This window comes from Natrix helvetica, assembly GCF_964273705.1.
Source record: "Natrix helvetica genome assembly, chromosome: 2".
NCBI lineage: Eukaryota > Metazoa > Chordata > Lepidosauria > Squamata > Natricidae > Natrix > Natrix helvetica.
In genome coordinates this window covers 61806007-61820310 of record NC_138552.1, presented here as the reverse complement: position 1 = coordinate 61820310, position 14304 = coordinate 61806007, and the positions used below count along the sequence as shown (strand labels likewise).

The 14304-nt window shown below is 36.1% G+C and overlaps 1 protein-coding gene across 4 annotated transcripts in view; it reads right to left on the bottom strand.

The window, feature by feature from the left end:
- The window catches only part of DIRAS2 (DIRAS family GTPase 2), a 68808-nt gene that overhangs the window by 49985 nt on the left and 4519 nt on the right, over positions 1–14304 (bottom strand). Inside the window, exon 2 of one of the 4 annotated variants that reach the window (XR_014174403.1) lies at positions 10388–13933. The exons of the other annotated variants lie outside the window; for them this stretch is intronic. The gene's annotated coding sequence lies outside the window, so the exon portion shown is untranslated. Of the gene's footprint in view, positions 1–10387; positions 13934–14304 lie in introns of those variants that run through there. 4 annotated transcript variants of the gene reach the window in all.

The following is a 14304-nucleotide window of genomic DNA, read 5'->3' as shown; positions in this document are numbered from 1 at the left end:
GATGCCGGATGGCTATTGGCTTGGAATACAGAGCCAATGCATTGGTCAGGGAGTTAGAACAGATTACCTCTGAAGTTTTCATTTTGTGATTCTGTAACCATTGCCTTTTATTGCCTACAACTATTGTAGTTGATAATCCCACATATTTGGTTGCCTCCAATTTCATTTCTACTTGGAAATGCTTCTAGCTCTTGTCGTGAAACAGAAAAAAATATTAAATTCTAACTTTTGGACTGTTCTAAATATGTTTGTAGTTATACAAATAGCTAGTATATACTAAGCATGCAAAAGTAAAAATCTTCCATGGCCTTTTCTAATTGAATGTCCACTAGAAATAAAAGTTTTAGTTTTGATTGAATATTGATGGTTAAAATCCTTTGTACCACTGTAGAAGCTCCATCATCTTCTCATTCACTTCTTCAGTTTCTACATTCCCCAACTCAGAATCCATCCTGCCCTGTCTGTCATCTCCCATTAGTTTCTAGGTTCATAACACTGCAGTACACAGCTGGTATTCATGAGATTCATAAGTCATGTAAGAAAGCTTGATGGAAACAATATAAACAGGATTTGCGTCATCATCTAGGTACCACTCAGTACATCTTAAAGTGGTGTTTCAAGCTATTTTATTTAACCCGTTCTTTGCTCATTCTAAATGACCACCATCTGAGTCTTGGAATTTTCTGGGTGAGCATATTGTATGTAGAAGTTGCCCTAGCAACCAGTGGCCCCATGATTGACATGCCAGCTTTCCAAACACATTTCATCTTAATAAATCACCATTTTATATTCCTCTCATTTGTGCTTGTCTTAAATAATTCTTGTGTCTCCTACTCAATTTCAAAGCTGGTGAACATTTTGTAAGAGTTGGCTATCATTGGCTATTTTCAGTATACGCCATGCACTTAGTCATAGACTTAAGATGTTGGTATTAGATTTTTCCATCCTAGCAACAAGGATAAAGTCTAGAACACGTTACCTGAATCAATTGTGTTGGCAGAGACATAAAGGCAAAAAGCAGTTTCATTAATTGCTGCCGCTTTCTCATCCTATGAGTAACATGATATCTCAAAATATAACAAATGTGCTGCCTCTTCTCCATTTGTTACAACTTCACAGATGTGCCTAACATGTCCAATCTATTTTGTTAGTGCTGTTATGTGCTGCTTCCTTACATAAAATCCTTTTTTATATCTCTGAGAATTATGGTGATATGTAAAAATGGATGACATGCAAAAATTGGGGGGGGGGGATTTTTCTTGATCTGAAAGTAATGACTAGGAATTATTATTTCTGATTTGCCTAGAATATATTTCACAGGCTTTGCTGGAGGATTAAGGAAAATGTGCAATATCTATGAAATCATAATTAACAATAAAAAGGGAGACACTGGCTTCAGGGATGGGTATTTTGATAAGATGTTTGTTTGTTTGTTTGTTTGTTTGTTTGGATTTATATGCCGCCCTTCTCCAAAAGGACTCAGGGCGGTGTACAACATTAAAAAACACACATCCCAAAAGTTAAAAAAAAATTAAATCCATATCCAAAATAACAAACCGAATTTAAAAGACAATACATTTAAAATAAGTTAAAATTAACAGGCTAGGCCGGCTTGCTGGAAAAGCCAATTTTTTAAGGCGCGTCGGAAGCACCGGAGGTCAGGCATTATGCGAAGCTCCGGGGGCAGCTCATTCCAGAGGGAAGGCGCTCCCACAGAGAAGGCTCTCCCCCTGGGGGCCACCAGCTGACACTTTCTGGCCGACGGCACCCTGAGGAGACCAACTCTGTGGGATCATACTGGATGGTGGGAGGCTACTGGTGGCAGTAGGTGGTCTCGCAGGTACCCTGCGCCTAAGATGTTCACTATTTGCTATTTTGTCTGCCTTTTCCATCTGTTATATCTTTGGCCATCCTTTCAGAAATGCAATAATACCAGAGCACTTTGGTATTGATAATCCTCCATCAGTTTTCAAAAGTAGTAGAAGATGTGAAGCCAAGAGAACCCCATGATACCAAATACACCAAAACAAACAAGAAATTGAATTAAAAGCACAACTTAAATTAAAAGCACAAACAAGAAATTGAATTAAAGCACAACTTTATCAGAATGTTCTAGTAAAAAAAAATGCAATAAGAAAACAACAAAAAGGTATTTTCTGTAGGACTTTTTAAAAAGTATTTTATAAGGCAGAAAAAGAAATAAAATAATGAAATACAATTTAGAAACTATAAAAATTATTTAAGCCTTTAATAGAAAGAAGGCAAAAAACGACTCCATCAATTTTCCCCAAATAATACTGAATTAGAGCAAATACAAAGAAAATAATGTGTCGGTTCAGAACTTTACTATTAAAATTAAATCAGAAAATGATTTTAAAAAAACATCCCAGTCAACACCCCAAGTCAAATTAATATGGTAGGAAATGGCAAGAATTTCTAAATAAATAAACTGAAGGAGTATTCTATGGCCAATCAGATATTTAAAACACTGGATACTAGATAGGTTTTTAAACCTGATGTTATAATATATTGTAGAAAAAACACCTAGCCCTTGAGAATTATTCAGTTTTGACTTCTATATTGCTTCGTTTTTTTATCTTCAGAAATTGGCGAATTAAACAATTATTTTTGCTGATCTCTACATTTTATTATGAAAAGATTCTATACTCTTTTCCAAACCTGATATTTGTTTACATACTGTATATATTTGGGGATTAATAATAATCTGACTCTTATTTCTTTTTTTTCTTTTTTTGAAGTTGAAATATACTTTTTGCTGTCCCCAATGGAAGTTCTTTTCTATCTCTTGTTTTATTCCCAGTTGATAGGCTCATCTGGTTTGATACCTTTTTTGAAATAATTTTTGCTTAACAAAATTCTAATTTATTTAGATTATTAAAATTAATCCCCAGAATTACATAACACATAAGAAAAAAATTGTACGTGTTCTTTTTTAACTTCATGGCTTGGGGTATTAATAACTGATTATAAAACTTCTTAAGCTTTACTGTTCAAAAGTGAATCACATTGACCAACAAACTTTCAAGGCTGACTGAACAGCCCAGAATATTCCAAATCTTTGGAAATGCTTTGTCCATTCTGAAAGAGCTGTGCAATGGTTGCCCAACTTACACCAGCCAATAAAAAATAAGAACCACTTCAAAATGGAGATAAGCACTGCCGCCTATAATTGGCTTTGGCCAGCGGAGTAAAATTTTTAGGGACTCCTTTACCTTTTATATCACTTCAAAAACAGTCATTAAGTAATTGTAAGTAATTATTCTTCAGTGGAAAAAAAAGCAATTAAGAAACTAGTAAGCCAGTTTCGGGCACACCCACAAGATATATGAATTTGAGTTATTTGTTGGATATTTCTGCTAATAAGAAGTTTGGATGGAAAAGGAAAAAATCAGCATATGAATGAAAGGTATCTTTGAAATATAATTATTGAGACAATGTGATTAGAACAAAGTTGAGGGGGGGCACATATTTAAAAAGTCAAACAGTAATTGTGGTAACATATATAATTCCAATGCAGGTGTGTTGCTCTGGGATTCATTGTTCACTTTTGGCACCACAATCACTGGGATATAGTGCTTTCTTATACAAAGTGGAGTAGAATAAATTTTATTTGCCAAGTATCGCAATGTTCACCATAACTACCTAAAGAAATATGTTATCTCTCTGTCAGTCACCAAAAAATGCCTATTGCTGAAATTTTCTTAAATAAAATTGTTGTCTTCAGATTAATTTAAATTGCTTAATTGAATGCAATTGATGTCTTCAGAATAGCACTTAGCAATAACACTTAGACTTATATACCACTTCACAGTGCTTTTCAGCCCTTTCTAAGCAGTTTACAGAGGTGGCATATTGTCCCCAACAACCTGGGTCCTCGTTTTACACACCTTTTGGGGGGGATTTTTTGGGTGGAATTCTAAAGATATTGGAAGGATTTGAGAGATTTGATAAGAAGTTGGATAGATTATTGTCTGGCTCAATAAAATATAAGGGACTGGAGCCTCAAAAATTAAAGAAGAGAGTGAAAATATAGAAGATAAAGACAAGATAACAGATGAACCTAATAATGGAGCACCTATGAGTGAAAGTGGAAAGGAGGGAACATGGAAAAGTGAATCTGATTATTATTATATACTTGATGATCTGGAGCTCTACCCCTCCTGTCAAAATATGGATTTGATGATGGAATTAAGAAGAGAAACAACTTTAGAAAGACGTCTGATAATCAAAGACATGTTAATTTTAATACCAGTTCAAGGGCAACAAGACTATATGAGAGATCTTTCAAGCAAAAAGTGCGGAGAGAAGTTTTTTAAAACTTTATAAAGAAGTTTATAAGAGAATTGATGCAACAACTGGCTAAAGAGATAAGACTGCTTTGTTACTGGAAAGACACAGGCTGATAATGAAGGTTGATAATGCAAAACCTAGTTAACCTTTGGTGATTAATAAGTAGGATTTCTTAGACACTTTTGGAATGTTTTCTTTAAAATGTTTATTTGTTAACTAATAACTCATTATGATAATAATAATGAAATAATAATTTCAATTTGTAAAAATAATTTGTATATAAACTGTAAATTGCGACCTGGGGAAAAGATTTATTAATTTCACAAATATATTTTTGTTTAGATTTTAATATAAAGATGTAATTTTTCTTGGGTCGGAGGGGAGGAGATGTGATATAAATGACATTTTTTTTTCTTTTTTCTTTTTTTTCTTTAGATAACTATAATAACAATAAGGAAATGTTAATGGACAATGTTTAATGATTTTCATAGGTCTTGGCATTGGTAAAAGCAATTAGACATAAGCCTTAAATAGTGAGTTGGGAAAAAAAGGGAATATGTTATAAAAGGGTAATTATTGGAGGTTTATAGGAATAGCTAATGAATGCCAGTAGGTGGTTGTGTCTTTAAATACAAATGATTCTAGATAAAAGCATGTTTAAATAATTATAGCTAAATGAGAATGATGGTATATTGATGGTAAAATACATAAAGATTTTCAATTTTAAAATGTAAATTAAAAATATGAAGGATGTATAGCAACGGACGAAATTTATTTGTAACCAATCGACATGCTTTCTACAAGATGTAATGAAGAATGTTTTTGTGTTTTTGTTTAATTAAAAAAAGCAAAATTTCTAAAAAAAAAGATTTCTCTCATCATCTCTGTCAATTTATCTCCCTTTTCTTCTTCTGTGCTTTGAAGTCTGGGGTAGAGTTTCAATCCATTCATCTCCCCTTTCCATATTCTGCTCTTGCCATTACCAACCACGCTCACTTTGTTGTCAGTATCCATAGTTTTCTTATCTCTTTGCTCATTTTTTTCTTCCGTTTTTTGAACTCTATCCTCCACATCCTTCATTTGATAAACATCCTCAGTTTTTCCATCAATTTTTTATGTTTTGTATTCCATATTCTCCAATCTCTTTTCAATTCTCTCTGTCACAACTAATAGATTTTGAATTTCAAACATAATCATTTGCAATGTTACAGTTTATTTTTCCTGCTGGGCCATTCTTTCAATTTTGCAGATACTGCCACTGTAGGGTTTAAGGCTATTTAATAAACTTCAAACAGGTTCATTTATTATCTTTCAAGTCAAAATGTTGTCTTCCCTCCAATAGCTAGTGATAGAACTTCCAAAAGGCACCTGTATAAACAACTTGTGCACTTCCTACTATCACTGTCAGTAAACAAGCTGAAAGAACCTTGAATCTCAAGTGATCAAAGAGAAAGAAGAAAAAACAAAGTATCCAGCCTCCAGCCTCTAAGTGGCAGTGTAACTGCTTTTACTCCTGTTGTTGCAACCCTTTATTTAATCCTTTTATTTTCTTCTTTATATTCCAAGCTTAGGAAAGAAAAAAAAACACCTTTAAATGGAGATCAAAAACAATCCAATCAATCAAATCAAGCATTATTTAAAAAAAGGAGAATTTTAATTCATAGGTGTAAGCAAAAGTGAAAAAAGAAGAAGAAAAAATTAATCCATTCAATTTAAAAAACAGTGAGCCCCTGCAAAAGTTCCATCCGTGAAAAAAAAAGAAAGAAATTAGAAACTGGATAAAACACTAATTTCAATGCAGATCAATCTCTCTGCCTAGTCTTTTGTCTTCAATCTTAACTTAATTTTTTTTTTCTTGGGTAGTCTCTTCCTCTAGTAACACAGTTGTTAGGTGAATCTGACTTCCCCATTGACTTTGAGATTGCAAAAGGACCCCAGGACACCGCAACCATTGTAATATGAATCAGTTGGCAAGTGTCAGAATTTCAATCACATGACCATGGGAATGCTGCAGTGCTTGTAAGTGGGAAAATTGGTCATAAGTCACTTTCTTCAGTGCCGGTGTAACTTTGAACGGTCACTAAACAGTTTTAAGTTGAGGATACCTGTACATAAATGGGTAACACACTTGTACCTAATTTCCTTTCTTTGTTGTGCAGTGCAAAATAAATGGGTTAACATTGCCATTGGTATGTAGAATCTGCTTGAAAAGTCATTGGTGGTGCTGCTCAGCTCACATAGCTCTTTAAGGAAAGTAAGCATTCTCTTCCCAGTGCATTGAATTCTCTAGTCCTTTTCATCTATACTCCTTTATATGCCTAGCATCAGCGATCCCATTCAGATTTATTGTTGTTATCCACATCATGACCATCTAAAATTTTAAATCAGCTTCTACTTTGAATTGGAAGCATCTTCCTACTACTTGACAGATTTGTTCAAAAATAATTATATTTATGTATTTATGCACAGCTTCAATATAATCCGAACCATGTTTATATCAGACTTGGCCGTTAGAGATCAATAATTATTAATTAACATTAACAAATAGTGAGATTTGGGGATAAGGGTGGTTACAATATAAAAATAAGTTATTTCTCTCTTAATTATATTTCACTTTCAGCATAAAAGGTAGCACTTAGCAAAAGCACTTAGACTTGTATATATTTATATATAAGAGCCGTAGTAGAGCAGTGTTTAGAATGTAGTGCTGCAGACTAACTCATGGCTCACTTCAGGAGTTCGATTCTGAACGGCTTAAGGTTGACTCAGCCTTATATCTTTCTATCCTTGGGGCAGAGGTACGTCGCTCCCAGTTCGGCCCGGATAGGGGGAACAAGTAGTAGTGGTAACGGGAGGCTTTGTCCACTTGACAGGACACTTCGTTGGCAACTCACCTCTGCCTTGGGGGCAATATGTTGACTCTGTAAACCGCTTAGAGAGACTGTAAAGCACTATGAAGGGGTATATAAGTCTAAATGCTGTTGCTATACCTCTCCACAGTCCTTTACAGCACTCTCTGAACAGTTTACAAAATCAGAAAGTTGTCTCCAACAATCTGCCTACTCATTTTATTGACCTCAGAAGGATGGTAGGCTGAGTCAATCTTGAGCCCATCAGATTCAAACCCCAGGCTGTGGGCAGAGTTTTCCTGCAATATTGCATTCTAATGTCTGCACCACCAGGGCTCTGATGAAGTTCTCTTAAAACTTCGCTATTATAATTAGAATGTAATAAAGATACTACCACAGTTAAGTTACTGTATTTTGCACTTTTTTCAGTTATTCTACTAAATCATCTTCTCAGACAATTTTATTTTTTACATAAATCATTTGGTGATCTATTTGAATGATTTGGACTTTGGACTCCAGGTTTGTCTAAAAACCTAGATTATTTATGCTGATGACACAGTTACCTTTTCTGAGATCCCTACTCTGAGAATGGAGGGTGCAGCTATTTTAGGAAGAAAGTGCTGAAAAGAACAGAGTGAATAAAACTGTGTGTCATAAGGCTTGTCTTTTGTCCCCCAAAGTTAAGCTGCAATCCCCAAAAGTAGAGCATGCCAAGGATTAGACTAATTCTCAATCTGCTCAGCTGATACTAAAGAGCCTGCATTAACATGTCTGGTTTTTTCATCAATAGCAGAATTTGGATTGGATAGGAAGCTCAATAATCATTTGAGCAGTCAAGTTAGCTTGAGGCTCATTTATGTAATTCAACAGTTAAAAAACAGCAGACTTTTCACTTTTTTTCTGGCTGTTGATAAAAATAGGATCACCAACATGATCGCAAACATCTGATGACGGATATGGAACAAGAAAAAGAAGAAGAAGAAGTCTTTACTAATAAGTTATACACAAGAATAGAATTTAGACCTTGCACAGCTGAATTTGGGAAAAATTGAGTGAAGTTTCTTTTCTCAAACTTCAGTATATCAACTTAGTACCCCAACAAGTACATGTTACTGGTCCAGTGGGAATTAAAAATGGTTTCTTAGTCTATTAGCAACAATATGGGCAAATCAATCCTTCCACTTCCTATAGTATGTCTGTAAACAGATTTTGAATTTTAAATAATGTAATATCCTATTTAAATCAGTTCTGAATCACCTGGATTTTATCCAAAGTCACACAGGCTTACTTGTTAATGATTCTAAGCTTTGACTGCAAAAAGTACAAATATCCACTAAAGTTACATAACATATTTTTGTGGGGAACAAACAACTTTTTAAAAACCCAGCACTTGCAGCATTTTTTTAGTGCTGTCACAAAAGCCAGAATATTTTTTAATGCAAATAAAGAAGCAGACTTGTTCCTCTTAAAACCATTCAATATTTTTTTTAAAAAAAATGTAGCTATATTATTGTTCTAAATTCCTGCAATGTATTGTGCCATCTGCTGGAAACAAGAACAAATACAACAGAGAATTTCTGTATCCATTACAGGAATCCAAAAAATACACTGGAGTACAAATGCCTACAAATAATGTTAATTGTATATTTTCTAGCTATAGAAAAATGAGCTTTTCTGTTGTGCACTAAAATATCTGCATGAGTTCTTAATTGGCTTAAGATCTTTTTATCCCAGCTAATTATAATTTCCATAGATATATGATGATGAATAGCAGAATTCTAGATAGTATCAAACAGCTTTTCTTAAGACGATGCCTTCATCGTGTAGCACTTCTACAGAATAGTACACCATTCACTATTCAGGGAGAGAATATAATGATCCTATGCTAATTGCATGCAGTTCTTATAATTACTGGTGGATTATTCATGAAATAAAAAGTGATAATTAAGGACAAAGCTTCATTTTGCTTAAGGAAGCAAGTATGATTTGTACTACATGTAAGTTTTTGAAGGAAGATAAAAATGCACGTTCAGAATCCAATCCATCCTCTGACAAGGAATCTGAAGTTATACTTGACCAGAGGAAAAATGCTCTTGTGATTTTAATAGCAGTGTGATCTGCAGGATAATAATCAAAACTGGCAACATTTGCAAACCAAGTCTTTTTTTTTTTTACCAACCACAAAAATAACCTCCAAATGCTATTTGAAAATTTGCAAGTACTTTTGGTCCTCTCTGCAGGTGCTTTAATGCTGCCAAAATCAAAAATACCATTGAATGTCATCCTTTTTATATTTGGTAGCATTTTAAATTGACACATCTTACATTTTAAAAATAAGTATTTAGCATTTGTTATCCGTTGACACATTAAATGCAATTTAAATAAGATGGTGAGTGTGGTACATATTGGCAATAAATAATATGATGGAATTCATTAGTTCTTGTTTCCTGGGGGAATTTTTGGCATGATGCAACAATTTTCTTGACTGCAATAATAACCATATTTATTGAATAAAAATAGACTTTGGAAGACATTTCTCATTAGTGTTCAATTCTTCAGTACAATAAGTGGAATGCGTCCCTTTGATTATAGGGGGAAGCTAGATTTATATTTAAGATGAAAATGACACTTTCAAATCAAGCCTATTGCTAAATGATTTCATGGCCTTATTCACTAGTTTTCTTGACAATAAGAGAAGTTCTTTCACTATGTTTTTTCAGCTTCACAATCTAGACTACAGCACTGTGATTTTTTGCTAAGAACTACAGCCCTGCCAATCTTTTTGAAATGAGCTAAATGCCTAATTAAAATGTGTAACATTGATTTAAAATAATGTTCAGATTCACAGCAGCTATTTCATTGTTAACATCATCTATTTCTTAGTTTTGTTCCAAAGTTTTTACCCATAGCTGTTTCATTAATCTACTTTTATCTGAATGGTATTAAATATAGTCAGCAACTGGTTTGTCTAAAAATTACAACCTACAGGCATCACTGAATGCCATTCAAGGTGAAATCAATACTACCTTCAACCTTACAAAGCTATTTGTGCTTAGTTATGAACTTTTAGAATCTAAATTAACCAATTAACATACTTCCAGATACCCTCATTAACTTTAAGGCTGTTGCTGGAACACCTGATCTCCATTATTTATTTTTATACATATACATACACAAGCCCACACATATAATTTATACCCTCTTTGTTATTGAAAAAATATACTCAATTAAATAACACAGAATGCTCATATAGTGACACTCTAAAACTAACAGAAATGTAGAATATAATTTTCCAAAGCACCCTGTTCCTCCTAACCTTACTTACTTTAGATAAGACAACTAGTTCAACTTTTCATATATCTGGCAAGACATCCATCACCCATTATAATTGGTGTCCTAAGTAGTGAAAGTAATGTAAAATACTCTTCATATCATAGCCTACCAACTTGCATTTCCTATCTCAATTCTTCCTCCAGGTGATTGATGGCTATTTCGGCTCAGTTCTCATCAGGATGTCACAGAGAAGGGAGTGGATAAGCAAGGAAAGAATGAGGTGGTTGTTCATCTGATAAAATTTTCTATAGGGCCCTGCTATTTTATTTACAGGATGTAAATTTAACCTGGAGATTCAGCAGCCCGCCCACCCTTTTAACTTCCAAAAAGTGCTCAAGATCCAGCCTTTTCCTTAAGTGCTATAATACCGTGAGATTGGTGAGATGAACTTGTTGTGGGCTGCACAAGGAACCAAGAACGACACGCAAAGTTACTCAGAGTAGTTTCTTTATTGTTTCTTGTCAATAACTGGAATCTTTCCAGGCAAAAGCACAAATCTGTATAATTATAAGATATAACCTGTGAAGGGTTAGGGAGGATCCATCCTGGCTCTCTTCCCACATACTAAGGATTCCAGGCTAATCTTCTTATCTCCTTGGCAAAGACCCCCACCCCCACCCCTTCTGAGACTGAACCACATTCCACCTCAGTTTAATTATTGTGCCAGGTCTTGTGTTTGTAATATTTGTGTTGTTAAATAGATGTTGTTTGTCTATACATATGATACTATTATATTCGGTCCTTAATTTGCAATCCTTCACATGTAGAGACAAAGAGAAACGGAAATAAGAGGAGGAGAAGTACATTTACAATGGATGTATACCGAGGTTGAAATGTTGTACACAAGGAAATTGCAAAAAAATATTTTTTTCTTTTGGTCTTTTTTTTTAAAAACTGTCCAACAATTTTTTAAAAAAAGATGTTTTATTTTTGGTGATGACTTACGTAGGGTTTAGTACTGGGGTGGGTAGGTTACATAAATGTTTTAAATAAATGTCTCCACATACCTCAGCTCATGAAACTCATGAGGCCTCCAGACATCTTTCTCTGGTATACATCAGGAAGGCAATTTTCTTCCTTGAAGCCACCACCTTCATTGTAGACAATGCCCCCATCCTATTTGGGGCACTGAACACTGGGGGAGAAATGTTCTCTCCCCTTCGGTCAGTGGTCACTGCTCTCCACAGCAACGCTGTCCTGGACAGTTGAGTTGCTGCCCACTTCTGAGGGGACATTGACTAAAACTTTTTTTTTCTTTTATCAAATTCACCGGTAGAACAGTGAAAGCTTAGGGTGTATTTTTTTTCTTTCCTTTTTTTTAAAAAAAATTATCCACCTTCAGATGCACCATGTAGGACAGAGTCTAGTATGGGGGGGGGGGGGCTCACACAAAAACCCTATCAATGGAAACCACATGTTGTTAACTCCATTCCCATGGGGAAAAGGTAATGGGTGCTTGCTTTACCATTGCAGATGGGATATGTAAATCAGTAGCACACACCCCCCCTCAGCTAAACATGGTAAGCATGTTTAAACAAGCTATCTTACTGATGGCTGGGAAAAGGGATAGGAGCTATCCATATCTGCACACTGCACACACATACTATTCTTCTGTAAATTAAAGGGATGTTTACTGTTACCATTTTAGGTAAACTCTTATTTCCAATGTAGATGAGTGGACAGCTTAGCAAACTATATATTCTTTTATGTACAAAGCTCTTCAACTGACCCTTCGCTATCTTGCTCCTTCGGTTCCTAATCACACAGGTCTCTAATCACAAGCTGATATGCTTATTTTGTTAGCTGCTTTTGTGTTGTGGCCCAGCAGGATCCATTGGAGCTGCTGAGGGACTCAGATAACGACGAACCCTATGAGTCGGCTATGGAAGAGATGGAGGACCCTGGGCAGGGTTCAGACTCAGAGCAGGGACCAGAGAGGCCGGTTGGCCACCAGGAGGCGCCTGAGGCATGGAGCAGTGGGGAAGATTGAAGGGAGTTTGTCCCTGATGCCCGGCAGAAAAGGGCGGAGAAACAAAGGCAACAGCTACTCCGGAGACAAGCTCCTAAGAGATAATCAAGCCCAGGTGGTTGTGGCTTGGCCCCTCCCAAGAGAGTATATAAGAAGAGACTTTGGGAGGAATCTGTTTGCAGGACACAACTGTTTGTTACAATCTGGATAGGCTCCTGTCTGTATCTGTTGGAGTCTGGGTTGCTGCCAACATCTTGCCTGTGAGTCATGTTTGGGCTTTCAGCCAACAGGATTATAATTACTGTAAATAAAGAGTGGCAAACAGTTAAGCCTGTGTCAGCGTTCATTACTGAACGGAGGGGGGCCAGAACACTTTCGTATTTATACTTCTCCACTTACTTTTAGCACAGAAAGTAGAAAGAGGGAAAAAGAATTCTTTCCTGAACAGTTAGGAATTCCATTATTTTCTAGCCTCACTGACATCTGATCTGCCCCTCCCAGTTGTGGACTTATTTATTTTGCCACCAGATCAATCTGTTATGCAACCTCTTCCTCTGATTCCGCTTGCCCTGGCTGGCTGCTCTGCTGCAGATTCCTTCTCCATTTCTGCTCATGTAACACCTTCGCAAATATATTTCCTCTGTTGCCTGTGAAGTCCGTCCTTTATATCTTTGCACTAAAAGACAGAGGACCTGTTCATATAAGATTAGGGAAGAAGCTTCTTTCTGGTGATGGAAGAAATGTCCATCTGGGTTTAGTTCCAAGGGGGGGGGGAACACTGGAAACATGGAGGCTGTTTAGAAAGATGGTTTAATGGTGGACAAGATCACGTGCCTTGGAACTCCTGGGTGAAAAGGGAAGAAATGCTGAGAGTCCCTGGATTTTATGCCCTCTCTGGGCTTTGAACTTCCTGGGGCACAGGAAGAGTATCCTGACTGGTTGCTGTCAGAGGTCATAGCTAGCTTTGTAGGTTGTCTGTGTGCTAAGTTTGTTTGAAACTTGGTGGGTGGTGCAATGAAGAGCCATGAAATGGCTCTGCCTGAAGAGCCTAGGTCACCATTAACAAAGGTGGAGGGGCTGGGTTTCTGCCTCTCCGAGTTTCCACTTTTCTTTTTAGGAGAAATATTCTGCCTTTTTAATATTTCCTAAAATATTTCCTTTTCTAGGAGGGGGGTGGGTTTTAACTTCCTATACTTGGTTTCTGTGTGACACTTTGCATGTCTTTGGCAGGTAGAAAAACAATTATGCTTGCGGCCATTTTACAACATTGTCGTGATCCGGACACCTCACCTTGCCATGTTATCACCATGGCCAAAGAGAAGAAAAGAGTTAGAACCCAGAAAGGAATGTCCTAAACCAGCTTAATTTCCAGCCAGTTTTACAAATGGAAGACCAAGTAGTTTAAGGCTGCAATGCAGAAAAGTCTGAAGTGTTGTTCAGCTGAGCCTTGGCACAGAAGTAATAGTGAAGCCTGCAAAACGAAAATGAGGAAGTGAGTGTTCCACCCATTCTTAACTAATTTCAGTAGAGGGGAGGGAGGGAGGGAGGGAGGGAGAGCCTTTGGCAAAAAAAAAATGCAAATTTTAGACTGGGCACGAAGGCGTATATACGTCTGAATGATCGGGATTTCACCTTAATAACAGGCCCTTCCACAAATACTGAGACCTGTAAGGAAAGGCTTTTTAGGGGTTTCCTACTTTTTCTCTCTCCCTCAAACAGAGGAATTAATATCCTGGCCTGGAGTTGTGAGCAGGCTGATATAACTGAGGGAACACATGTCCACTTCAATTTATGTCACAAATGATTTAAAGCTTTGGAACTTTGGGAGAGGGAGTCATTAAT